This window comes from Nicotiana sylvestris, chromosome 10 (genome assembly GCF_000393655.2).
Source record: "Nicotiana sylvestris chromosome 10, ASM39365v2, whole genome shotgun sequence".
Lineage (NCBI taxonomy): Eukaryota > Viridiplantae > Streptophyta > Magnoliopsida > Solanales > Solanaceae > Nicotiana > Nicotiana sylvestris.
The window spans coordinates 68,075,932-68,103,420 of NC_091066.1; the positions used below are offsets into that span (position 1 = coordinate 68,075,932).

General features: G+C 40.5%; 1 long non-coding RNA gene across 2 annotated transcripts; it reads right to left on the minus strand.

The window, feature by feature from the left end:
* Positions 1–120: 120 nt before the first annotated feature.
* LOC138878934 (uncharacterized) lies at positions 121–22,638 on the minus strand. 2 transcript variants are annotated; one of them, XR_011402653.1, is made up of 5 exons: positions 21,785–22,638; positions 18,328–18,459; positions 9,147–9,217; positions 1,306–8,264; positions 121–416 (listed from the first exon to the last, which is right to left on the minus strand). It is a non-coding gene; the product is annotated as an uncharacterized lncRNA (long non-coding RNA). The 2 variants fall into 2 exon arrangements; XR_011402652.1 differs by having other exon boundaries at positions 1,306–9,217.
* Positions 22,639–27,489: the final 4,851 nt, after the last annotated feature.

Below are 27,489 nucleotides of genomic sequence, written 5' to 3' on the forward strand. Positions count from 1 at the left end.
TTCTGAAAAATTGTCACGACCCCAGTTCGACCTCCGTGAACTGTCGTAATGGCACCTAGTCTCTACAACTAGGTAAGCCTAATAAATGCAGAACATAAACGAAACTTGCGGAAGAAATAATCAAAGCCAAAATAACCGAATAAAAAAATAGTTAAAATGTCGCTCGGCATATACAACACAACATTCTCAGAATCAAGTACACTATCCCAAAACCCGAAAACTCACGGAACTACAAGTCTTTGGATATCTACAATGTCTAACTCTAGAATATCTAACAGGGGAAAGAAATATAGAAGGGCAAATGTTTAAAAGCTAGAATAGAAAGTGACTTCTCGGTCTGGGGACGCGGCAGATGTACCTCGAAGTCTCTAGAGCAGTCGCCTCGCCTCACGGGTGATAGGAATGAGTCGCAGTACCTGGATATACACATGAAAAACATGCGCAGAAGGGGCATGAGTATACCACAGCGGTACTTAGTAAGTGTCAAGCCTAACCTCGGTCAGGTAGTGACAAGGAAGGTCAGGGCCCTACTGAGGTGAAATAAAATATAAAGATCAACAGTATAGAACAAAACAGTATAAATAAGTGCAGCAGTAAATAACAAAGGCTGTATAGGATAGCAACAACTATACAGAAGCAAGGTAAACACGGAAAGGAAATACAGCTCAGCACCAATAATAACAATCGGGGATCTCCCAAGATACCATCCTGTAGTCCCATATGTACATATCCAATGGATCTCCCGGGATGTCGTCCCGTAGTCCAACTCATAGTGCGCGGGGATCTACCGGAATCCCGTTCCGTAGTCCCAAATGTAAACACCCAGTACTGGGGGAATCTACCGGGTGCATTCTTGTAGTTCCATATAACTGTGCAAGGGGATCTACCGAAATCCCACATCCGTAGTCCCAAAATAAAAAGACAAGAAGGAGATATTGGAATCCCACATCCGTAGTCCCAAAATAAATACACAGTAGCAATAGGAAAATATACAGAAATGACAAAATTTCATATTAAGGCAATAAGTGATTGTAGCCTAGCATGTTGCACAAAATTCGGGTAAGACAGGTTGAGCAAATAAGCAATTAAGTTACTGAGACATGCTTTCCGAAGCTAACAACAGGCTTAATAGTGCAAGTAATAGAAACATGATAGGAAACATACTAGTAATTACTTAAAGAAAACCGGATTTCCAACAATTAGCACAAGTACGCACTCGTCACCTCACGTACAAGGCATTTCAATTACCAAATATATCAATCCTAAGGGGAAGGTCCCCCACACAAGGTTAGACAAGCCACTTACCTCGAACCGGCTCAATAATCAATCTGAAACCACGTTCTTGCCACGAGTACTCGACTCCAAATGGCCCAAATCTATTCAATTCAATTTCATAATGTAAATAACACTTCAAGTAACCGATTCTAAAAAGAAATTCTAAGCAAATACCCGAAATTAGGTAAAATGACCAAAACGCCCTTCGGGCCCACATCTCGGAATCGGGTAAAATTTATATTTTTAGAATCCTTACGCTCTCACGAGTTCATGCATACCAAAATTATCCAAATCTAAGGTCAAATTCTCAATCAAAAGTCGAATTCTAGGTTTAAGAACTTTCTTTCAACTTTTCCCCAATTTTCATCTCCAATCCGGAATTAAATGATGAAACTAACTATAGATTAATGGAATATAACTAGAAAGGGTTAAAGAATCGTTACCCAATGATCTCCTCTTCAGTTTCCTCTCAAAATCACCCTCTCCCGAGCTCCAAATCAAATTTTCAACTTTTGAAACTAAACCCTCGAAATTTCATATTTCTGCCCAGCTGTTTCCGGATGCGGTCCCGCTTTTGCGGACCAAAGGTCGCATCTGCGACTTCTCACTTATGGGCCAGCTTTCGCATCTGCGACTCCCAATCCGCAGATGCAATACCGCTCCTTCGGAATTACCACCGCCTCTGCGGTTCCTGAAGAAATTCCCAAATTCTGCTTCTGCGGCCACTGGGCTGCTCCTGCGGCACCGCACCTGCGGAACCCAAACCGCAAGTGCGGTTATGAGAGAACCAGCAGCTTCAGCTACAACTCTAACTCCAAAAATCCTTCCGTCAACCACCCAAATTCATTCCGAGGCCCCCGGGACCTTAACCAAAGGCACCAATAAGTCACAAATCACTACTCAAACTTGTACCAATCCTTAAAACAATTAAAACAACATCGAAACCTCGAATTAACAATGGATTTAAGCCTAAGAACTCCAAATTTTTCAAAAATACACTTTCGATCAAAAAGTCTATCAAATCTCGCCCGAATGACCTGAAATTTGGCACACACGTCACATTCAACACTACGAAGCTACTCAAACTTCCGGAATTCCATTCCGAACCTCGGATCAAAATCTCACTATCGGACCGGAAACTTCAAAAATTCAACTTTCGGCATTTTAAGCCTAAATTAGCAAAAGACCTCCAAAACACAATCTGAACACGCCCCTAAGCCCAAAATCACCCAACGAAACTAACGGAACCATCAGATTTCCATTCCGAGGTCGTCTTCACACTATTCCGACTACGATCAACTTTCCAACACCTAAACTCTCATTTAGGGACTAAGTGTCCCAAAACTCTCCGAAACTCAAAATCGAACATTCGGCAAATCAAAATAGCAGAAATAGACTCGGGGAAAGCAGGTAATAGGGGATCGGGGCATTAATTCTTAAGACGACCGGCTTGGTCGTCATATCCTCCTACACTTAAACGTTCGTTTGTCCTTGAACGAGCATGGAGACATACCTGAAGTAGTGAAAAGATAAGGGTAACGGCTGCGCATATCCTGCTCGGTCTCCCAGGTCGCCTCCTCGACTGGCTGGCCCCGCCACTGAACCTTTATTGATGCAATGTTCTTTTGACCTCAGCTTTCTAACCTGTCTGTCCAATATTGCCACTAGCTCCTCAACATAGAATAGATCCTTGTCAACTGGACTGAACTGTCACCGTGATACCTCCGGAGCATTGAAACATGAAATACCGAATGAACTCCTACCAGGCTGGGAGGTAAGGCAAGCTCATAAGCAACCTCCCCGACACGCCTCAATATCTCAAAAGGGCCAATAAACCTCGCACTCAACTTTCCCTTCTTCCCAAATCTCATAATGCCCTTCATAGGCGAAACCCGAAGCAGAACCCGCTCTCTAACCATATAGGAAACATCACGAACCTTCCGGTCCGCGTAACTCTTCTGTCTGGAATGGGATGTATGGAGTCTATCCTGAATCACCTTAACCTTCTCTAAAGCATCCTGAACTAAGTCTGTGCCCAATAGTCTAGCTTCACCCGGCTCAAACCAACCCACCGGGGATCTACACCGCCTACCATATAAAGCCTCATATGGTTCCATCTGAATACTGAACTGATAGCTATTGTTGTAAGCAAACTCCGCCAATAGAAAAAACTAATCCGAAGACCCTTTAAACTCAATCACACACGCACGGAGCTTATCCTCAAAAATCTGAATAGTGCGCTCAGATTGTCCATCTGTCTGCGGGTGAAATGTTGTACTCAACTCCACCCGAGTACCCAACTCATGTTGAACGGCTCTCCAAAACCATGATGTGAATTGAAAACCTCTATCTGAAATGATGGAAACTGGAATACCATGCAGACGAACAATCTCCCGGATATAAATATCCGCCAATTGCTCCGATGAATAAGTAGTACACGCAGGAATAAATGAACGGACTTGGTCAGCTGATCCACAATCACCCAAATAGCATCGAACTTTCTCAAAGTCCGTGGGAGCCCAACTACAAAGTTCGTGGTGATCTGCTCCCACTTCCACTCCGGAATCCCTATCTGCTGAAGCAACCCACCCGGTCTCTGGTGCTCATACTTCACCTGCTGACAGTTGAGGCACTGAGCTACAAATCCAACTATATCCTTCTTCATCCGCCTCCGCCAGTAGTGCTGCCCCAAATCCTGATACATCTTCACGGCACCCGGATGAATGGAATACCGCGAGCTATGGGCCTCCTCTAGAATCAACTCTCGAAGTCCATCAACATTGGCTACACAAACCCGACCCTGCATCCTCAATACCCCATCGTCACCAATAGTCACATCTCTAGCATCACCGTGTTGGACCTTGTCCTTGAGGACAAGCAAATTAGGGTCATCATACTGTCGCTCCCTGATACGATTGAATAAGGAAGACCGAGAAACCACGCAAGCTAGAACCCGACTGGGCTTCGAAAGATCCAATCTCACAAACTGGCTAGCTAAGGCCTGAACAACTATCGCCATAGGCCTCTCCGATGCTGGTAAATAAGTCAAACTCCCCAAACTCTCTACCCGTTGACTCAAAGCATCGGCCACCACATTGGCCTTGCCCGGGTGATACAGAATAGTGATGTCATAGTCCTTTTAGCAACTCTAACCACCTCCTCTGGCGCAAATTTAGATCATTTTTCTTGAATAAGTGCTGCAAGCTCCGATGGTTAGTATAAATCTCACAAGGCACATCGTATAAGTAATGGCGCCAGATTTTCAAGGCATGAACAATGGCAGCTAACTCAAGGTCATGAACATGGTAATTCTTCTCATGTATCTTCTACTGTCTAGACGCGTAGGCAATCACCCTATCGTCCTGCATTAACACTGCTCCAAGGCCAACCCACGAGGCATCACAATAGACCATATAAGACCTCGAGCCTGTAGGCAATATCAAAACTGGGGTTGTCGTCAAAGCTGTCTTGAGCTTTTGGAAGCTTGCCTCACACTCCTCTGTCCACTGGAATGGAGCACCCTTCATGGTCAACCTGGTCATAGGGGCCGCAATCGATGAAAACCCCTCCACAAAATGACAGTAGTAACCCGCAAGCCAAGGAAACTGCGGATCTCTGTAGCTAAGGATGGTCTGGGCCAACTCTGCACAACCTCTATCTTCTTCGGATCCACCTGAATACCCTTACTCGATACCACGTGGCCTAGGAATGCCATTGAATCCAACCAAAACTCACATTTCGAGAACTTAGCATATAACATTTTCTCTCTCAGAGTTTGAAACACAGTCCTCAGGTGCTGCTCATGATCTTCCTGACTTCAAGAATATACTAGAATATCATCAATAAAGACAATGATGAATGAGTCAAGATACGGCCGGAACACAGTGTATTAAATGCATAAAGGCTATTGGGGAATTGGTCAGCCCAAATGACATAACAAGGAACTCGTAATGACCATACCAAGTCCTGAAAGCAATCTTCGGTATATCTCGCTCCCGAATCTTCAACTGATGGTAACCTGAGCTCAAGTCAATCTTAGAAAACACTCGTGCGCCCTAAAACTGGTCAAACAGATCATCAATACGAGGCAAAGGACAACGGTTCTTCACTGTAGCCTTGTTCAACTGGCGATAATCAATACACATACGCATAGAATCATCATTTTTCTTCACAAACAAGATAGGAGCACCCCAAGGTGATACACTGGGCTGAATAAAACCCTTGTCAAACAATTCCTGTAACTGATTCTTCAACTCCTTCAACTCAGGAGGAGCCATACGATATGGAGGAATAGAAATAGGCTGAGTGCCCGACAACAAATCAATGCCGAAATCAATATCTCTATCAGGCGGCATGTATGAAAGATCAGCTGAAAACACATCCGGAAAATCCCGTACTACAGGAACTGAATCAACTGAAGGGGTATCAATACTGACATCTCTTACATAAGCTAAATATGTGTCACACCCCTTCTCAACCATACGCTGAGCTTAAAGAAAAGAAATAACTCTACTGGGAGTGTGGTCTAAAGTACCCCTCCACTCAACACACGGTACACCTGGCATAGCCAGTGTCATGGTTTTGGCGTGACAATCAAGAATAACATAATGGGGCGACAACCAGTCCATGCCCAAGATAATATCAAAATCTACCATGTTGAGCAACAATAAATCGGCTCTTATCTCAAAACCACTAAGAGCAACCAAACACGACTGATAGATGCAATCCACAACAAGAGAATATCTCATAGGAGTAGAAACATAAGCAAGGGAACTAAAAGAATCCCCAGATACACCTAAATACGGAGAAAAATAAGAAGACACATAAGAATAAGTAGAGCCTGGATCGAATAGAACTGATGCATCTATGTGACAAACAAGTATAATACCTGTGATGACAGAATTGGAGGCAACAGCCTCAGTACGGGCAGGAAGGGCATAGTATCGGGTCTGGTCTCCTCCTCTAGGGCGACCTCTACCTCCTCGACCTCTACCTCTGGCTGGCTAAGCAGGTGGGGTAGCAACTGGAGTTGTAACCATAGCCTGAGAACTATGCGAGGCACGTTGTGGCTGAGAAGTCTGTGGAGGTGCACCCCACCAAAGTCTGGGGAAATCCCTCACCATATGACGTGTGTCACCACACTCAAAATAAGCTCTAGGAGGACGTGTTGGTTGTGACTGGCTCGGACCAGGTGTACTGGACTGACCTTTAAAAGCACCCCGCGCAGGAAGCGCACTAGATACCAGTGGTGCATAATAAGGCTCCTGAGGTCTAGGAGGAGCTGGAATACCACTGGCTGCTGGAAGAGCTAAATGAACAGGGCGACTCATATAACCCCTACCATGACGACCTACAGCTGGGGCACGGGCACCAGACAAATGGCCCGACTCTTTAGACCTCTTGACCTCCCTCACCTCTCTCTCCCTAATATGCATACCCTCAATCCTCCTAGCAATGCTTAGCACCTGCTGATGAGAAATATCCATCTCAACTCACAAGCCATGCTAGACCTGATGCTGGGAATAAGGCCCTCAATAAACCGGCAAACCTTCTCGCGAACAGTAGAAACCAAGGCTGGTGCATGCCTAGCCAAACTAGTGTAACAGACAGCATACTCTGAGATAGTCATAGCACCCTGGCGTAAATGCTCAAACTCTGCGCGTCATGCGTCCATGAGGCTCTGAGGAACATACTCTCTCAAGAACAGATCTGAAAACTGAGTCCAAGTCAGTGAAGCAGCCTCATCTGGATTGTATAATTCATAGGTATGCCACCACTCATAGGCAGCTCCTCGAAGCTGGAAAGTACTGAAGGAAACCCCGCTCGATCCTGATATACCCATGGTACGGAGAATGCGGTAACTCTCATCTAGAAACCCAGAGCATCCTCCGATGCTAGATTGTTGAATATAGGAGGCTTGTACCTTTTCAACCTCTGAAGCCTCAGTTGCTCCTCCTCGGAAGCCACTGCCCTATCCTCGGGCTGAACTGGCACTACATGCGGTACAGGAATAATCTTAGGGACCTGCACAACATGCACTCGCTGCTCAAGAGTGCGGGCGGCGGGAATCTGTGCTCCTCCCCCGGTCTAAGATGTAGTTGTAGCAAGGGGAAGCAATCCTGCCTGAGCCAGAGTGGTATACATGCTCATGAACTATGCCAGAATCTCCTGAAAAGCTGGAGTAGTTGTAGAAGTAGGCGTGTCGGGTGCCTGGACTCTGGCTGGAACTACTGGTGGTACCTCGGCGATAGCTCGTGCAGGTGCTCTGGCTGCACCACGTGTGCATCCTTGGCCTTTACCCCGGCCCCGGCCTCTGATGACTGCAGTAGTGGGCATAGGTGCCTGATCATCTCGGGTAATACATGTCATCACCATTTGTGAGAGAATAGAAGACAGAAGTTTAGAATTTTGATGTCAAAATATCGCACTACAAGGAAATCATATGAAGTTTAATTTTTCCTAACAGTTACATAGCCTCTCGTAGATAAATACAGACATCTCCGTACCGATCAGCGAGACTCTAATAAGTCGGCTTGTGATCCATGACTCCTATGAGCCAAGAGCTCAGATACCAACTTGTCACGACCCCAATTCACCCTTTGTGAATTGTCGTGACGGCACCTAGTCTCTACGACTAGGTAAGCCTAACAAATGCGGAACATAAACGAAACTTGCGAAAGAAATAATCAAAGATAAAATAATCGAAAGAAAACAATAGTTAAAATGCCGCTCGGCATATACAACACAACTTTCTAAGAATCAAGTACACTATCCCAAAACCCGGAAACTCACGGAACCACAAGCCTTTGGATATCTACAATGTCTAACTCCAGAATATCTAACAAGGGAAAGAAATACAGAAGGGCAAATGTTTAAAACCTAGAATAGAAAGGGACTCCTCGGTCTGCGAACGCGACAGATGTACCTCGAAGTCTCTAGAGCAGTCTCCTAGCCTCACAGGTGATAGGACTGAGTCGTAGTACCTGGATCTGCACATGAAAAACATGCGCAGAAGGGGCATGAGTACACCCCACCGGTACTCATTAAGTGTCAAGCCTAACCTCGGTCGGATAGTGACAAGGAAGGTCAGAGCCCTACTGAGGTTAAATAAAATATAAAGATCAACAGTATAGAACAAAACAGTATAAATAAGTGCAGCAGTAAATAACACAGGATGTATAGGACATCAACAACTATACAGAAGCAAGGTAAACACAGAATGGAAATACAGCTCACCACCAATAATAACAATCGGGGATCTCCCAAGATACCGTTCAGTAGTCCCATATGTACATATCCAATGGATCTCCCGGGATGTCGTCCCGTAGTCCAACTCATAGTGCGCGGGGATCTACCAGAATCCCGTTCTGTAGTCCCAAATGTAAACACCCAGTACTGGGGGAATCTACCGGGTACATTCTTGTAGTTCCACATAACTGTGCAGGGGGTTCTACCGAAATCCCACATTCTTAGTCCCAAAATAAACAGACAAGAAGGAGATACCGGAATCCACATCCGTAGTCCCAAAATAAATATACAGCAGCAATAGGAAAATATACATAAATGGCAAAATTTCATATTAAGGCAACAAGTGATTCTAGCCTAGCATACTGCACAAAATTCAGGTAAGGCAGGTTGAGAAAATAAGCAATAAAGTTACTGAGACATGCTTTCCTAAGCTAACAACATGCTTAATAGTGCAAGTAATAGAAACATGATAGGAAACATACTAGTAATTACTTAAAGAAAATCGAATTTCCAACAATTAGCACAAGTACGCACTCGTCACCTCACGTACAAGGCATTTCAATTACCAAATATATCAATCCTAAGGGTAAGGTACCCCACACAAGGTTAGACAAGCCACTTACCTTGAACCAGCTCAATAATCAATCTGAAACCACGTTCTTGCCACGAGTACTCGACTCCAAATGGCCCAAATCTATTCAATTCAATTTCATAATGTAAATAACACTTCAAGTAACCGATTCTAAAAAGAAATTCTAAGCAAATACGCGAAATTAGGTAAAATGACCAAAATGCCCCTCGGGCCCACATCTCTGAATCGGGTAAAATTTATATTTTTAGAATCCTTACGCTCTCACGAGTTCATGCATACCAAAATTATCCAAATCTAAGGTCAAATTCCCAATCAAAAGTCAAATTCTAGGTTTAAGAACTTTCTTTCAACTTTTCCCCAATTTTCATCTCCAATCCGGAATTAAATGATGAAACTAACTATATATTAATGGAATATAACTAGAAAGGGTTAAAGAATCGTTACCCAATGATCTCCTCTTCAATTTCCTCTCATAATCGCCCTCCCCCGAGTTCCAAATCGAATTTCCATCTTTTGAAACTAAATCCTCGAAATTTCATATTTCTGCCCAGCTATTTCCGCATCTGCGTTCAAGGGACCGTATCTGCGGTCCCGCTTTTGCGTACCAAAGGTCGCATCTATGACTTCTCACTTAAGGGCCAGCTTCCGCATCTGCGACTCCCTATCCGCAGATGCGGTACCGCTCCTGCGGAATTACCACTGCTTCTGCAGTTCCTGAAAAAATTCCCCAATTTAGCTTCTGCGGCCACTGAACCGCTTCTGTGGCGCCGCACCTGCGGAACCCAAACCGCAGGTGCAGTTATGACAGAACCAGCAGCTTCAGCTGTAACTCTAACTCCAAAAATCCTTCCGTCAACCACCCGAATTCATCCCGAGGCCCCGGGGACCTCAACCAAAGGCACCAATAAGTCACAAACCACTACCCAAACTTGTACCAATCCTTAAAACACTTAAAAAACGTCGAAACCTCGAACTAACAATGGATTAAAACCTAAGAACTCCAAAATTCTCAAAAATACGCTTTCGATCAAAAAGTCTATCAAACCTCGTCCGAATGACCTGAAATTTTGCACACACGTCATATTCAACACTACGGAGATATGTACGCCACGAGGTGGCTTGTTGATATGAGGCCGAGAGCCTAGTGATGATACCACGAGATGGCTTGATATTGCGCTTGGGCCTGTAAGGGGCCCCTCCAGGAGTCTGCACAACCCTAGTGAGTGCGGTTACCCATTGTGATGTGAGATATAGCTCGAGGGGCTGGTATTGTTCTGAGATATTGTCCAAGGGGCGGATTTGTTGACATTGTGCCCGAGGGGCAAACCTTTATGTGTTTATCTTTCTTATTTATCGGTCATTTACTTGTTTAATTGTGTATTTGTGCCCGAGGGGCTGGTTTTCCGTGCTTATCTATTCTAAGTGCTTTGCATTCAATTTCTTATCTATTAAAAAGTCATTTTTAAAGAACTTTAAACTGAGCTAAGGTGATTTAAGAGATTTCATAGTTTCTTTGCTTTCTTACTTGTTTTGTACTACTCTATACAGCATGTTGATGTATTTTTCGTGATTTCCTATCACTCAGTCTTTATTTATGATTATTACTCACTGAGTTGGAGTACTCACTTTATTCCTTGCACCTTGTATGCAGATTCAGGTATTTCTAAACCCGGTAGAGGGTATTGGTTGATCGGAGGCAGAGTCATCGAAGTTTAGCAAGGTAGTTGTCAGCGTTCGCAGCACTGCTTTTCTCCCTCTTTATTTCATTAGACTATATTTAGTACATTTCAGACTTTTCCATTGTATTTAGACCCTAGTAGATGCTCGTGACTTGTGACACCCTACTGTCGGGCTGTATTCATTTCCGCACTTGTTTTATTTTACTAAATCTGTACTTGTTGGGGATTTATCGTTATAAATAACTTAAATTGACTTATTAAACTGTTAAAACTGAATTTGGGAATTGTGTCGTCTAGCCTTATCTTCACGAGAGGTGCTATCACGACCGGGTCCGGTTTGGGGTCGTAATAAGTTGGTATCAGAGCCTAGGTTACATAGGTCTTATGAGTCATAAGCAGGTTTAGTAGAGTCTCGCGGATCGGTATGGAGACGTCTGTACTTATCCTTGGGAGGCTGCAGAACCTTTAGGAAAAACTTCATATTCTTGAATTCTTATCGTGAATCCTTGATTCAGCTTGAAAAGTAACTCTTTGAATTCCTTCCACGCATTCATATACGCGCATGAGCGCTCAATATCAGATATGCATTGATGACTTGTGATTCCTCGATCAATGGACGAGATTTGATCTCTATGTGTTGATGTTGGGCTAGTCTGGAAGACTTGAGGCCGAATTTTTTTGCCTATAGCTCGAGCCCTGAGCTGTTGATTTCGTAAGCGTGTGTTTCTGGATCCATATGTTCTGTTGTGTCCCTATTAAGGGAGGTGATGACTGGATAGCTACGTGATGAGTATGTTATGACTGCGAGGTGTATTCATATGATTTGGAAATGACGAGAAGGGTCTGCTGGAGGATAGAAGAACTATTAGGTACATGTATTTTCATCTCGATTTGAGGTATAGCCCCGAGTTATGGGTGTGTGAAGAATCTTTTCATGTGTTCTAGTTGGGAGTGAAGTGAATTTCATGTTGCAGTATGAGTTCAGACTCAGGAAGATTAAGTGACTGCGTAATGTTTATGACGGTGGAAGGTATACAGAAATGTTAGTTTGAGGCAAAGCAGGTAGGGTTATCTCCTGCGGATTGTTCTAAAGTTTACGTGATCCCTTGTGTCATTTATTGGAAGATCCCTGCTACTAGGGAAATATATGTTTTACAATTTGAATTTGGGTTGCTCAAGAGAGTAGGATTGACTACTACGAGAGTGAATACGAGATTTGTAGAAGATATAAAGTATCATATGGTCTGTGTTCCACGAGCTTATAAAGGATTAAGTTTAATCTCACTATGGTATTATGGCAGCAATAAAGTATATGTGTTATGAGTTATTATGAATGTGTTGGTCTATGGGTTCGAGCCAAGTGGGGGAGTCCACTATTAATTAGTTGATTGCACGGTTATGTGCTATGTTGGTTCCAGTTTGAGGCGTGCAGGTGAATCAGTTATGGTTTGCGGAGGTTGAGACCAAGGATGGCTCAAGTAAAGGAAAATTTTGACAAAGGTTATGTCATGCTTCATAGGTGTATGAGAATCACGAAATGTCTTGAGTTGTTGTTGGTAATGGATGTTCAGTGCATAGAGCAGGAAGTTGCTTGGTTGTTCTAGGATGAGGTTACACTCTGCGATGTCGGAGTGCTAATGAGGCATGGGTTGTTCGGTTCATTTGATCAGGCTAAATGTAGTTTGAGTAGGGTGGATGGCTTTAGAGAATGGTTCTAACGCGTTCAAGATTTTACATGTAACAATTGGGTATTTCAAGTTGTATATGTGGCTAGAAACTAAGTTTTCATTGGAAGATGTTAGGACTTGTGGTATTTTCTATATTAATTATGGGATTCTATATATCAGTATCAGGAAGGTGAAGGTAATGGCTTTGGAATCGTAGGAAGTCGCTTCAGGGTAAGCATTTTAAATGTGGTGCTGTTGGGAATATGTAAGAGAGAGTTCGGCGACTTGTGAGCCTTAGACGGTGTGGTTTTATGCTTGGGTCTCATGTAGTGAGTCTGAGTTGAGGAATTGTGGTGTTATGGCAAGGAGAAGTATTTGAAGGTAATTTAGAAGGAACTAGGATCAATAGGATAGCTTGGTAGTAGGCCGGATCGGAATGGTAAAGATATGATTAGTCCTTTGGGTGATTACGAGGTAATGAATTTCTGCAGGTGTTTTGCGGCAATTCTCTTAGGTTTTAGTGGCCTGCGTAGCTTGGTTGAATTGGAAGGATTCAGTTCTGACGGTTTAGTTTTGTGCGAATGGAATTCAGAAAGTTCTTGATGATTTCTATCACGGTTAGATGTGTATATTTTCCATGGGCATGAAGAGCATGGGATGTATAGTGATTTTCTCCCAGCTGAGGTCAAATAGAAAAGTTCTTGGCTAGTTGAGTACGTAGTTGTGTGTGGCTCAGAATAGATATGAAGTTCTCATGTTTACCTTAGGACGGCATGGTATATGCGGTATGTTGTGCAAGACTTAGATATGCATGTGTAAGGTTACGGATCAGTTCTGAAAGGAAGGTCACAATTCTTAGGCAGCACGGGCAGTTTCAGATAATTAGAGAAATGAGCTTCAGATGATTTGGGAAATGATCTTCAGATGATTAAGGAAATGGTAATGCTAATTGGGGTGATTTGACGAGGGTATATGTTTCAGAAAAAGGCAATGTGATTAAGTTGATGGTACTTCGATAGTATTGTAGCACTCTCTTGTTAGATCAACTGCTGATATTCGAGTTTGCTTGGTGGCACAGAAGAATTTTAGAGTATCTCTCATGGAATGATTGGGTATTAGAGGTGTGGCATGTATTCGGATGGTAGAAGTAGGATCAGGTATGGTGATTCGTGGGCTATATGGAGTTAGAGACTGGGAGTTCTCGTGTTCAGGCTATGTTGTGGTTGTGGGTCGTGTGTATCGCCACTGTTTAGTGACTATTAGGGTTTGGAGACCCAATGGATCTTTTGTTGCTTGGTATGTTAGATTTTGGATGTGACATTGGGTATAGACTGATTGTCTCCGTGTCGTGTTATTCTGGACTATTGTGCTAAGGCGACGATGTTGGCTATGTCGGGAATGCCACGGACAGAGTAGCGAGGTTTGACGGATTATGTTCTAGTGGAGTGGTTTATATTTCGAAGATCCAGCGGATGGCTGGGAAGGACCGTCTTTCTTACTTGGGTTTCGTGATAGATGTCAGTGTAGAGACTCCTACCATTTATTCAGTTCCGGTGGTGAGGGACATTTCGGAGGTGTTTCTTGTGCTCGGGCATGTCGTCGGGCAAAGTTGTTGATTTCGGTATTGATTTGGTGATGGGCACCGTATCGTATGGCACCGACAGAGTGAGAGGAGTTGAAGGAGGAGCTTCTGGAACTCCTTGATAAGGGGTTCATTGGTAGTGTGTTCTGGATCGAGACGGCTTTGTTGACTTCGAGTCGCTATTGGTGAGGGATGTGTTGATTCTGTTATTATTGAGCTATTAGTGTTCTGAGGTGATCTATGGATTACTTTTTTGTGTTGCGAGACGTTATGATTTGTTGGTTATAGGCACAGATGGTGCAGTTCCAATGGGGGTTCATAGTGGAAGTCGAGCGAGAAGAGTACTGGGTATTGCTCGGTGGATGGCGTATCGGTTATGTCCTTTCGGGTTTGTGTGGTGTTATGTATTTGCTTCACCGTGGGTATGATGATTTGCTTTGTTTCTAGACATTAATTGCGTGTGGTCGTCAATTTCGAGCAGAGTGACTTGAGGTGTTTCATGTGGACCAGTGTCTGGATAGGGTCGCGCATTGCAGTGAAGTTATGTGGAGGTATGACCTTGCGGTTTAGATTCGTGTGATCTGTTTCTATGATGTGAGACGGGTTCTCAGCCTTGTGTTGTGGTGGTACTAGTGAGCTTGTGGTACAGCTCTTTTGTTTGAGTCATTTTCATGATTTGAGTATATTCAGATTGTTGCTTATTGGTGCGTGGATTTCACAAGTTGAGGCATTAGCCTGTATTGATATGTCATGTCACCAAAGTAGTGTGTTGGATTAGATGAGATCATTGGGATCATTAATGAATACGAATGGATTCGATTTCAGCATGTTGGAAGGATAATATCGAGGTTCGGCTCAGAAATTTGCCATGGTCTTTGCCAAAAAGAGAAGTGGCTTCATGAATGGTAGATCTGAGAAATGGTTATGGCTTACTGCAGGTTTCATTTATCATTGGTAGTATATGAAAGTGTTGGAATGGAACTTTAGTTGATAAGAGGTTTTCTATCGATATTCGGTTGTTGTGTGCAGCTATTGTGATTAGAAGTTATCGCTACAAGTGTTTGAATTATGTGGTGTATCATGTAATTGCACCTGAGGTTGCAGGTATGGGTTACTACTGCTTGTTCGGGCTTATTCAGAGTATAGATATGGGATTCGGATCTTGTGGATAATTTCAGAAGTGGAAATGTGGTTCTAAGGTTTATGGACTAGGTTGGATTGTGAAAATTTCAGTTACATTGTGTTATCGGACCTATGTGAGATAGGGTGATGTGGGATCACCCCCGGGTGTGTGCATGGCAAGGTTACACAGTGATTTGATGGTTTTCGGAACAACTTTGGGCACGTTCGCGGACGAACGTATGTTTAAGTGGGGGAGGATGTAATGACCCGACAGGTCGTTTTGAGCTTTTGCACTTTGCTCGCCAGTTCTCGAGCATGACTTGCCTCATGTGATGGATTATGACTTATGTAAATCGTTGGCTTTGGTTTTTAGGGTAATCGGAATGAATTTGGAAGAACAGTTCTCAGTTTGAAGCTGGAAATTTAAAAAGTTTGACCAAGATTTGACTTGTTGGTATATGATTTCGGATCGGAATTTTTATGATTTGGTTAGCTCCATTAGGTGATTTGGGACTTAGAAGTGTGATCGGAATGCATTTTGGAAGTCCGTGGAAGGTTTAGGCTTGAATTGGCAAAATTGAGATTTTGGCGTTTTCCGGTTGATAGGTGAGATTTTGATATAGGGGTCGGAATGGAATTCCAAAAGTTGCAGTAGCTCCGTTGTGTCATTTGTGACGTGTGTGCAAAATTTCAGGTCATTCGAACGTGATTTGGTTGGTTTTTTTACCAAAAGCGTAATTTGGAAGTTCTTGAAATTCTTAAGCTTGAATCCAATGTGATTTTGGTGTTTTGATGTTGTTTTGAGCATTCCGAAAGTTGGAACAAGTTTGAATGAGGTTATGGGATGTTTTGTTGAGGTCCCGAGGGCCTCGAGTAAGTTTTGGATGGTTAAACGGATCAATTTTGGACTTTGGACTTGGCAATTTTGCTGGTTTTGTGTTGCAGACAATTTGTTCTTCGCATTCGCGGTCAGGGACCCGCGTTCGCAAAGGGTGTTTTTCTAAGGCGACGAATTTGCCTTCGCGTTTCGTGTGTCGCATTCACGATGTTGGGATGTTTGATTCTCCGCGTTCGCGTGGCCTGTGTTGCGTTCGCATAGAGTAAGTGGGAGTAGATGGGTCCCAGCCTTTTTGTGCTACGTGTTCGCGTAAGGGGAAATTTTGGGCAACGGATTTTTGTGCTTCATGAACGCGAGGCTTTGACCGCGTTCGCGAAGAAGGTTTTTGATGCGTAGGCAGAATGTTTAAATAGCCATTGTCCGCGATTTTGGGGCTATCTTTCACCATTTTTGGGCGATTTTGGAGCTTTTTGAGAGGATTTGAAGAGGGATTCAAGATATAACACCTGGAGGTAAGATTTGTGAACTCAATACTCGATCCTATGTTAATTCTTACTTGTTTAATCATGAAATATATGAAAATTAAAGCCTAAAATTGGGAAATTAGGGCTTGACTTGGAAGAGTGTAAATTGGGAATTTGAAGGGGCAATTGAGGTCCGATTCTGATGTTCTTGGTATGTATAGACTCGTGAGAGGACGAGAATTCTATTGATGTAACTCTTATCGGATTTTGAAATGTGGGCTCGGGGGCTGTGTTTGAACAATTTCGAGATTTTTGATGTAAATTAGATATTTTCGAGTGGGCTTTGTTCCCTTATCATATTTTAATGATTATGTACTGGTTGTGGCTTGATTTAGAGCATCCAGAGGTCGATTCATTTGAGAAAAGGCATCCAGGGCTAGAGTTTGGACCGGATCGAGGTGAGTAATTATTGTAAATGACGTTCTGAGGGTATAAAACCCCGGATGGCACATTGTTGTGCTATATTGAGGTGACGCACACGCTAGATGACGAGCATGGGGTCGTGCACTGTTGGGGATTGTGACTTAGTACATCCCGAATGACTGTTCTATTGCGTATTTGACTGAAAACTATTTGTTATCATCATGTTTTGGGCTGAATGTCATATTTGGGCCTCGTGCCAACTATTTGAACCCTTCGGGGATTTTTATTGATATTTCCTCACTATTTTGACTTTAAACTTGTACTCAGTCATGCTATATTCTACTGTTTTTAAAACTCAGCCATGTTTACTCTGCTTTAACACTTGAAAGATATTTCAAATAATATTTTGCGCTGAGCATCATGTTTTACTATTGCCCGAGTGGCTTATGTGATTTTTGACTAATTAAGGCGGAGGGCCTGTATTGTGAGGATACTTTTGGGTCAGGCTGCACGCCGCAGCGATGATACACTGATTTTGATTACGAGGCCGAGGGCCTGAGATATGTACGCCATGAGGTGGCTTGTTGATATGAGGCCGAGATCCTAGTGATAATGTCATGAGATGGCTTGATATTGCACTTGGGCCGTAAGGGGCCCCTCTAGGAGTTTGCACACCCCCAGTGAGCGAGGTACCCATTGTGATGTGAGATATAGCCCGAGGGCCTGATATTGTTATGAGATATTTCCCGAGGGACGGATTTGTTGACATTGTGCCCGAGGGGCGAACCTTTATGTGTTTATCTTTCTTATTTGCCGGTCATTTACCTGTTTAATTGTGTATTTGTGCCCGAGAGGCCGATTTTCCGTGCTTATCTATTCTAATTGATTTGCATTCAATTGCTTATCTGATAAAAAGTCATTTTTAAAGAAGTTTAAACTGAGCTAAGGTGCTTTAAGAGATTTCACAGTTTCTTTGCTTTCTTACTGGTTTTGTACTACTCTATGCAGCATGTTGATGTATTTTTCGTGATTTCCTATCACTCAGTCTTTATTTATGATTATTACTCACTGAGTCGGAGTATTCACTTTACTCCCTGCATCTTGTGTGTAGATTCAGGTATTTCTGAACCTGATAGCGGGTATTGGTTGATCGGAGGCAGAGTCATCGGAGTTTAGCAAGGTAGTTGTCGGCGTTTCCAGCACTGCTTTTCTCCCTCTCTATTTCATTAGACTGTATTTAGTACATTTCAGACTTTTCCATTGTATTTAGACCCTAGTAGATGCTCGTGACTTGTGACACCCCGATGTCGGGCTGTATTCATTTCCGCACTTGTTTTATTTCGCTAAATCTGTAGTTGTTGGGGATTTATCCTTATAAATGACTTAAATTGACTTATTAAACTGTTAAAACTGAATTTGGGAATTGTGTCGACTGGCCTTGTCTTCACGAGAGGCGCTATCACGACCGGGTCCGGTTTAGGGTCGTGACACAACTCTTGGATGCAATGGTCCTGACTAAGAGGGTCCTTGGGCGTCTGTCATGCTCAAGCTCTGGTAAGTAGATCCACACTGTATGAAAAAAATAAGACGAAATAGAGTTAAAGACATAGAACACTATGTGAGACAATAAAACTTCCTATCGGACACATGCAAGATATGATTGAGGCTATTTTTTGCAAAATGGCTTATGTGGCCAAAAGGTGGCTAGATGTTCAAACTCAACAAAAGTGACTTCTAAGACATGGAAAAAATTACTTTGCAGAAATGATCCATTTTGTAGAAATGGCCTATGCGGCCAAAAAATGGCTAAGCATGCAAATTCAACATAATGGACCTTAAACTGAGGGAACACCTTGTTGCGGACTTAGGACTCTAAGACATGGGTCACTGAACTACTTTTGCGAAAATAGTTATTTTTTGCAAAACGGCCTATGTAGCCAAAAGCTGCTAGACATGCAAATTCGACAAGGACAGGCCTTAGAGTAGAGAGACACCTAATTGTGGATTGAAGACTCTCCAGACACAATTAAACAAACCACTTTGCAAAAATAATTCTATTTTGCAAAACGGCCGATGTGGCCAAAAGTGGCTAGAGATGCAAGATTTGGCTACGACCCTCAAAGCCAATAACCTAAGAGTCACTAAGAAGACCAAACCCTATGTGGACTGCCTACGTATCCTGTCCCGAAAGATAAGAATCAGGTATGCGTAGTTCGGGAAGATTGGATAAGGGCGAGAATTTTAAAAAAAAATTGATTTGGAGAAAACATATTTTTTGTTTTTTTCTCTTTTTTTTTTTTTTGAAAAATGATGGGAAAGTGCAAAATCTTTTTGGGTTTTTTCATTTTTTGTTGGTTTTTTTCTTAAAAAAATATGAAAGAAAAACATAATTAGCCCTACTTTGTTTTATTTTCACACTTCACCCTCTTTTCTCTCATTTACCCCAAACCATCATTGGTCCGCCAAATGAATATTTTTACCCTTGAAGAATGAAATATGTAGCACATAAAATGCATCAGGATAGCCTTTTATTTTGGGGTACACATGTCCTAGACGGACCCAACCTCTGTGTTGAGTCCCTAAAGCCAAATGCACATGATGCAAACAAACGTTCCTACTAGGAATTCAACATGGGACTATATTATTCTAGGTTTAAACCTAGGGTTGTGTTCTAGACCTGGCTTACCCGAGCGGACAGCTCGACCCAAAGTGGGGGCAACGTACCGGGAGCACGAAAGTCTACCCGGCCTTGTTGCTGACCCAAGACTCGTTTTATTTGGTATGACTTCTAATAAAAAAGTGGGTCACGCATACGTGTGCACCATATTTTAGAAGACTCAAAAGGAGGCGTAATAAGACAATTTAACACAGTTCAAATAATATCAAAGCAGTGAATAAACGACAATTAGCACATTAGGTCCACAAAATACAGTAATATCAACAATAAATAAAGCCAAGCATAGATCATATTAACAAGCTTGAATTCTGAACCCTGAACCAGAAATTCTGGGTTCTTGTCCCCAGCAGAGTCGCTAAAGCTGTCACAACTCCTTTTTCCCAAAAGGTGATAAGGGATAGGGAGTTTTTCCAACTAAAGTGACAATAATCGAAATGGAATTATTTATTTAGATTCAGAGTTGCCACCTGGAATAATTTATGATGTTCCAAGTCACCGATTTATTTTAAATCCCAAATCGAGGAAATTGACTCAATTTATGATCTGCCAACACAGAAGACCGGGTAAGGAATTTTGTTAACCTAGGAGAAGGTGTTAGGCATTCTCGGGTTTTACGGTTTTAGCACGATCTCTTTAATCATACTTGGCTTAACTAAATTGTTAACTACGTGTTTTAGGACCCATGTGCATTTTCTCTTTTAATTAAAAAAAGGCGAGTCACGCGTACGTGTACTCATTTGTTTGGCGCGTCAAGAATCATGTCACGCGTACGTGCCCGTAATTAACAAAGCTTTATTAATATTAAGAAAGTTGGTCGAGGTTGTGCGAACGCATACCTCGATTTATTTTGAAAATCGTAATTATGTCACGCGAACGTGTACACAATCACTTACTTTACATAGACCATAATACTCATTCAAATTATATGTATATACAAATATAGTACCCCACATAGAAAACAAGTAGAAGAAAATAAAATAAGGAACAGAAAAAAATGAACAAGAAAGACACAAATCAAGAATCAACTCTTTACTTTCACAAAGTAATTACCGTAACTTTGCCACATGAACTCATTTAATTCAAATTAACCTTCTCGTACATACCCAGTTATATCAAACAAGATTACAACCTCTAATTCCAAAACTCGCATTCTTCGCGTGTCAATTCACCAGAACAAAGACAATCAACACATAATCAATTCTACAATGAATTTGTCAAAACAATTGCATGGTTTCTGGAAAATGCAGTGAAGAGACATGAACAAATTCAACAATTGCATGGTTTCTGGAAAATGCATTGAAGAGACATGAACAAATTCATCTCTAACAGCCAAATCTATACCATGATGAGGGTAAACTAATCCAAACTTTTCACATTTTTAAAGTATCAAATGTGCACAAGAACAACTTTTGATGGCTTGCAACACAAGAGATTAGACGCGATCATCAGTCCAATACCAATTAATTAATGCCACACCCTTTTCCAAAATGCACCCTATTCGATTTACTAAACTCGCGATCGAACTGACTATGTAAGAAAACAATTCACAAGTCCAAGTAAAATGAATTATTCTGGGCAGTCATGGAATCAACAGAGAAGTTCTAGTTCAACAAATATGAGAAGGTGTAGATTCGTTTCAAATTACAAAACTGAAGAAAACTGGATAGAACAATGTATCACGCACTACATGGATCACTGAAGACATCCTTATCAACTTTCAACACCAAGAGTAATTGCCAAAACTAACTTTAAGAACAATTGACATAGGCTTTTGAAAAAATCAACTGAATCATTTCACCCTGTGTGTAATCTCAGGGAAACAAGCAAAATATTTAAAGGGACTGCTCACAGATGCAGCAGATGTACAGTTTCGAGAATATTAGACTTAAAAATGCATTTCGCGATGAGACAGGGATACGAATTGGCGCAAGCATCACATAGAAACTAGCAAAGGCCGATGAATCAGAGCATCGATAAATAGAAATTAAGTCAATCACCCGTGAATGAAGTTATAACCTAAACAACTCAATTTCCAATTGCTCATGTTCGAACATATCACTCAACAAAACCGAATTTCCAATGACAAGAACAGAATGTCAAATATCTGTCCTTAAACGTAAACTGAGACTACAATCACAGTAACCAAGAGAATAGGGCATCACCATATTTCAATCACATTAACATTGCCGACAACAGAGAGAATGAGAAAAGATGAACCTGAATTAAACTCTCGATTAACCTTGTTCAGAAGCTATTACAAGCAAATCCGGCGCCGGAATTTGTGCATCCAGTAGCAAACGAGCAAGACAGCAATAGAAATTGATTAGGAACCAACGAACTTGAACCTCACGAGAAGTCAACGACCCTCAACTAATCTCCATGTTTTTGGAACCCAAAGTCAGAGCGGAAACTTGATTATTTATTTTTTGTGTATTTTTGAATTTGGAGTCAAATTGAAACTAAGAAGAATTAAAACTTTTTATTTATTTCCCTTCAGATCTGTGAACGAGATAACAAAGTGAGAACATTAGACAGAAAATGGTGAAACAGTGGTGGTTCGTCGATGTTGTTCAACCATGGCTGTCACCGGACTGTTACCGATGAAACCGGGTGAGGAAAATGAGGAATGAGGTCATTTTGGCCATGGCTGGTTGGGTGTTTTTGGAAGAAGGCAACGGCACTTAGGTTCTATGTTTTTGAGATTGAGATCGCAGCTTAGAGATGGAGAAGAGTGAGGGAGATGATAGAGGCCGATTTTGGTGGGTGTTGTGCGTCTCTTTCAAGATTAGGTCTTTTAGCTTCCACTTTTTTTTAGATTTCTCATCTTTTTCCCCTTCATTGATTGTGTCGTGTGTGTGTGTTAATCTAAGAAGAAGGAAGGGAAAAGGTCATCTCATCCGGGTGAGCAACCAATTTTCAGGGGTTCTTCTAGGTTAGGCCTAGGGTTAAAGAAGAAGAAGGGTTCCTAGGTTGTGAGATGAAGAAGAGGGAACGACTGGGAGGGGTGTTCTTCTCTAGGTTAGAAAATTAGGTTTAGGGTCTTCAAGTAATCAGGGAAATGGTTGGGCTCTTTTTTTTGAGGGGGGGGGGGGGGGAATTAGGATTTGTTTTTTTTTATTTTAAAAAAATGAGTCTAGAAGGGTCTAGGGTTAGTTTAGTGGGTATTGTGTATTGGGCTTGGATTTATGGGCTCAGGGTCCGAAAAAAGGCCTAAAAATGGGTTATTTTAGCCCAAATCTGACTCTTTCTCCTTGATCAAGACTAAAAATACTAACTCATTTATTAATTAATCCTATTTAACTAAAATAACTATTAAAATAAAACTAATCGTTAAAACAAACTTATTTTTGGTATTTTTCAAATATCATACTAAAAGATAATTAGATTAAAATCATTGCAAAATTAAAATAATATTCCTGAAAACAAAGTGAAACTATTTTTGTATTATTGAATTTTATGAAAGGTAGGTAAACTAAAAGTAACAAGATAAAATATCAATTACCTAAATAAAAGAAAATATATTTTATAATCTTCTTTTTTGTGACAAAATAAAGTAAAAGAGTCCAAACTAGTTGAAATAATGATATTAGGCTTAAACTAAATATAAATGTTAAAATATGTAATGGGGAGGGTCAAAAATTACATGTCTACAACAACGTAGGACAGGACTAGCAGAAGATTAATTGTAAGGAATATTTCATCTTTCAAGACTATTAATGCGAAAGAAATATAAAGCAATAAATGAGAATATGGCAATACAGTAATAGGGAGAATGTTTAACCCACTATTGAATGAGATGGATGATTCCTCCTTCTGACAACGATGAATGATAGATAAAAATCAAAATATTTGGACCCTTCTTAGATTTGGTGGGAAATGTGTGGAATGATGTAAGATCGAATCTTTTTAGAAAGGTAGTGTTTGTATTCAATCTAGAGAGAAAGTCTGCTTTTCACAACATGTTCTTATTAGAGGATCTTACATGTCTATCAACTGATCTCTCTTTCTATTTATAAGGGACGTGCCCCCCCCCCCCCATCAACCCTAAAAGTACAAACATAGAGAATATATAAATGCAGTATTCCCTCAAAAATCCTACTACTAAACTAGCCATTACTGCTCCTTCCGACACTTGACCTTGGCCATGATCGACTGCTCGACGGTGAGTTTCATTGGTTATTAGTTGACCTTGGCCAAATTACTTTCAGCAATACCAATCCTTAGTCAGATTTGACCCATACAGAAAGAAGACCTTTTAGTCCCTTAGAGTTGTAACTCTAATATCAAGTTAGTGCCGTAGAAACTGGCCGATGAAATGTTTCAACCATTGCCAAGAAAAGGAAGAAACACAAATGATTAAACCTGTTATCACTCTGTATTCAAAATCAGAAAACTAGAAAAAACATTAGTTTAAGAAAACAAAACAGAAAAATTTTGAGCTCACAATTTTCTTGTGTCCTTAAGGAATTTAATCGCCTCACAGTTGTCTAAGGTTACGAATTAATTCCTCCCAAGATAAAACGGAATAACTATTTTGTGATAGCGGCACTTTAAATCACAGAACTTCGGCGAACTCAAATAGTGAAGCAAATCACACGAAATGCTTACATTTTTTTCTTTGGGAAAACAATGCAAAAGATAGAGGGGAGAGATTTTCAGATTTTTCGGTGGTTAAAATGAGGCTGAGCCTCTATATTTATAGCGATCGAAGCTGAAGTCGAGCGATGACGACGATGGCGCGAGGCTTGCTCTCTTCTCAACATGACTTTAAGAGCTAGAAGAAGTGTTTCTATATATAAGCACAAGAATTTTCCTCTTCCTATCCAATGAGGGACAAAGTTCCTTTGTAAAAAGGACTAATTCAAAATTTTATTTCCCTCCATTTCTTTTCTCACTATTTTTCATTCATACCTCTTTTGTTTTGATTAACAAAACCCAACAAAACCAACTGTAGATTGTCAATGGCCAATTTAAAAAGTTGTAAAAGAAGATGCAAATTGTCTTTGAGATCAAATGTAAGGAAATAGCATGGCTACTCATTTTTTGGATCGGCAATTGAAAAATAGCTATTTTATGCGGAAATAAAATCTGGACAAAAATACTCTAGCTAAAACACGAAAAGTTCAAGCATAAAATGATGGATTATGGAGTTCATGCGTATAAATTTTCAACATATTATGTTGGAACTGCAGCACATTATGTTGGAATCTCATATGCAAAAATTTGAACTTCAACATATTATGCTGGAATTTATCCGGATTTCTAAGGGTGCTTTTGTTCATATTTTATCTTTACATATAAAAAGAAAGTATCTAAATTTCGATTACTTTTGAAATTGTAACTATTTTTCAACTAGACCAAGGGGCCAATCAATATTTATTGAAACCAATAATGTCTACTACATGCATTTAGACCTTTCAACCATTAGCATAAATAAGAACTTTCATCTACTTTACATTAATGTGAAATTACTGCGTGTTAGGTCTGCGAATTATGGAGCTAACTTCCGTACCCTCGTGAATTTCAATTTGTATACCAGAAGTTATACGGCGTGATAAGGTGGGCTAAAACGCGGGATATTATTTTGGGAAAATGATTTCAAAACTAAATGTAAAGGCTCCCACAGTAATATAAGGAAAGATTGTGACTTATTCTTGTGATTTGAAAATACGAGGCGGTACCTCGGTAGTGGCTCTTATTGGCATTTCTCCATTGTATGTTGCACTTGTTTTTTGTTGTTGGTTTCCTTAGCATATTATTACTTGTTTTTTCTCTGTGTTGCACTAATTGCTTAGTTCCGTGTAGCTAATCTTGATATGCTATATGTTGTTTCAATTCCTTTAATATCATTATTACACTATCTTACACTTGTTCACCCTTTTATTAGTCCAGTAGGGCCGTAACCTGACCTCGTCACTACTCTACCGAGATTAGGCTTGACACTTATTTGGTACCATTGTGGTGTATTCGTGCTACGCTTATGCACATCTTCTTGTGCAGATCCAGGTACCTTTTACCAGCCCAGACACTAGCAAGAGTTTGGCTACAGAGACATCAAAGTATACATGTCGACGTCCGCAGGCTTCGAAATCCCCCTCTACCCTGACTATTCTACTTCCCTTATTCTTTTATAGATTTTGATGAGTAGGATTATGCAATACTTCTATTTAGAGCTTGTGATTTATATTTGTCGGGTCTTGGGAGTTGTATATACTAGGTCGCACAGTTTATTTATTATAGTTGCTGAGTTTTGAGACTTATATTTATTATTTCAGTTGTTTCCGCATGTTGTTAGAGTTACCTAGTCTTAGAGACTAGGTATAGTCACATTATCTCACATAGGTAAATTAGGATCGTAACTCTAGACAAATTACACACCAAAAAGAAAAGAAAAACTAAATGTTATATATAAGACACCACAAGTTCATATAGTGCGTGTAATTTCGGATCCATGTGGCCAAGAAAAAATCTTCCGAGATCTATGGGGTCAAAGTGGAAGTAGAACCACGGGTTTGGTCCGTAAAACTTTCTTTACATGATCCCCACAATTCGATGAACCGATTAATTTATTTGTTACTCTGTCACTTGTCCTTAAGTCACAAATCACAACCACATAGAGAACAGTGCCAACATACATGTGGACTAAGTAATGACACCATTTTACCTGTGATCTATCATCTATGGGTTAGTGATACTTGTTGGACCTCATGTATACATATAATGACAGACAAAATATATTACTAGAACATACAGGGTAAGTACTCTGTTAATTTTATGTCATCTCCTCCGTCCACTCTCCCAATTAATGCACGTTGTTTGCCTAGTTAACTTTGGTATGGACGTACAATCCTTCAAGCCAGTAGAATCTTACTCTGGTTAATTTTATGTCGGGGAATTGAGACACCTAAAAGGCTAAAATCATTTTAGACTTGAGGTGCCCGCTACTACCTGCAACATTTAAGCCATTTCCATCACTCTGAGACTAGACCAAGGGGCCAATCAATATTTATTGAACCAATAATACCTACTACATGCATTTAGACCTTTCAACAATCAGCATAAATGAGAACTTTCATCTACTTGCATTAATGGGAAATTACTGCGTGTTTGGTCTGCAAATTATGGAGCTAACTTCTCTACCCTCATGGATTTCGATTTGTGTACTAGTGTTATACGCTAGTTATGCACGGACAAACTTAAAGAATCTTATAAAATTATAATCTAATATATCATATTATTTTAATAAATTTCAGTTGCTATTTTATTTTGTAATACAGTGTGTGGATATATAATAAAATTTATATAATTGAAGGATACACATCATATGATAATCAAATAAATAATTTATTTCTTATTAAATTAACAAGTACTTAGTACTAAATATTTACTAATGTAACTTTTTATTAACTTGTCAAATTGCTTAATATTTTCTCTTTATTTTTCTATAATATAAAATAGATATATATTTTCTTGCTATAAAAATATTTTTATTTTTTTTGCTGTTTAAATTCTTTAATTGTCTAAATTTATCAATATATTTTTTGAGTATTATTTACTTACCTCTTATTTTTCTTAATTAATTTAAATTATAAACGTTCTAATATTATCTTTATCCCTCTCTTTTTATACTACTATATTATTTTATTTACTAAGGAAAGTAACTCATCTAATTTGAAATAGAGAGAGTATATAGTACTCCATCCGGTTCACAATAAGTGACCAATTTGCTTTTCTTGTTTTGGTCCAAAATATGTGTCCGTTTATATAATCAAGAAAAATTCAATTTGTTTTTTCAAAATTACCCTTATGTAAGTATCCCTAAAAAGTCATTTACTCCTCACATTCAGAGGCGGAACCAGGATTTGAGCAAGACGGGGGCACACCACTGTATGCTAATCACCAGCGATAAAAATAATAAGATA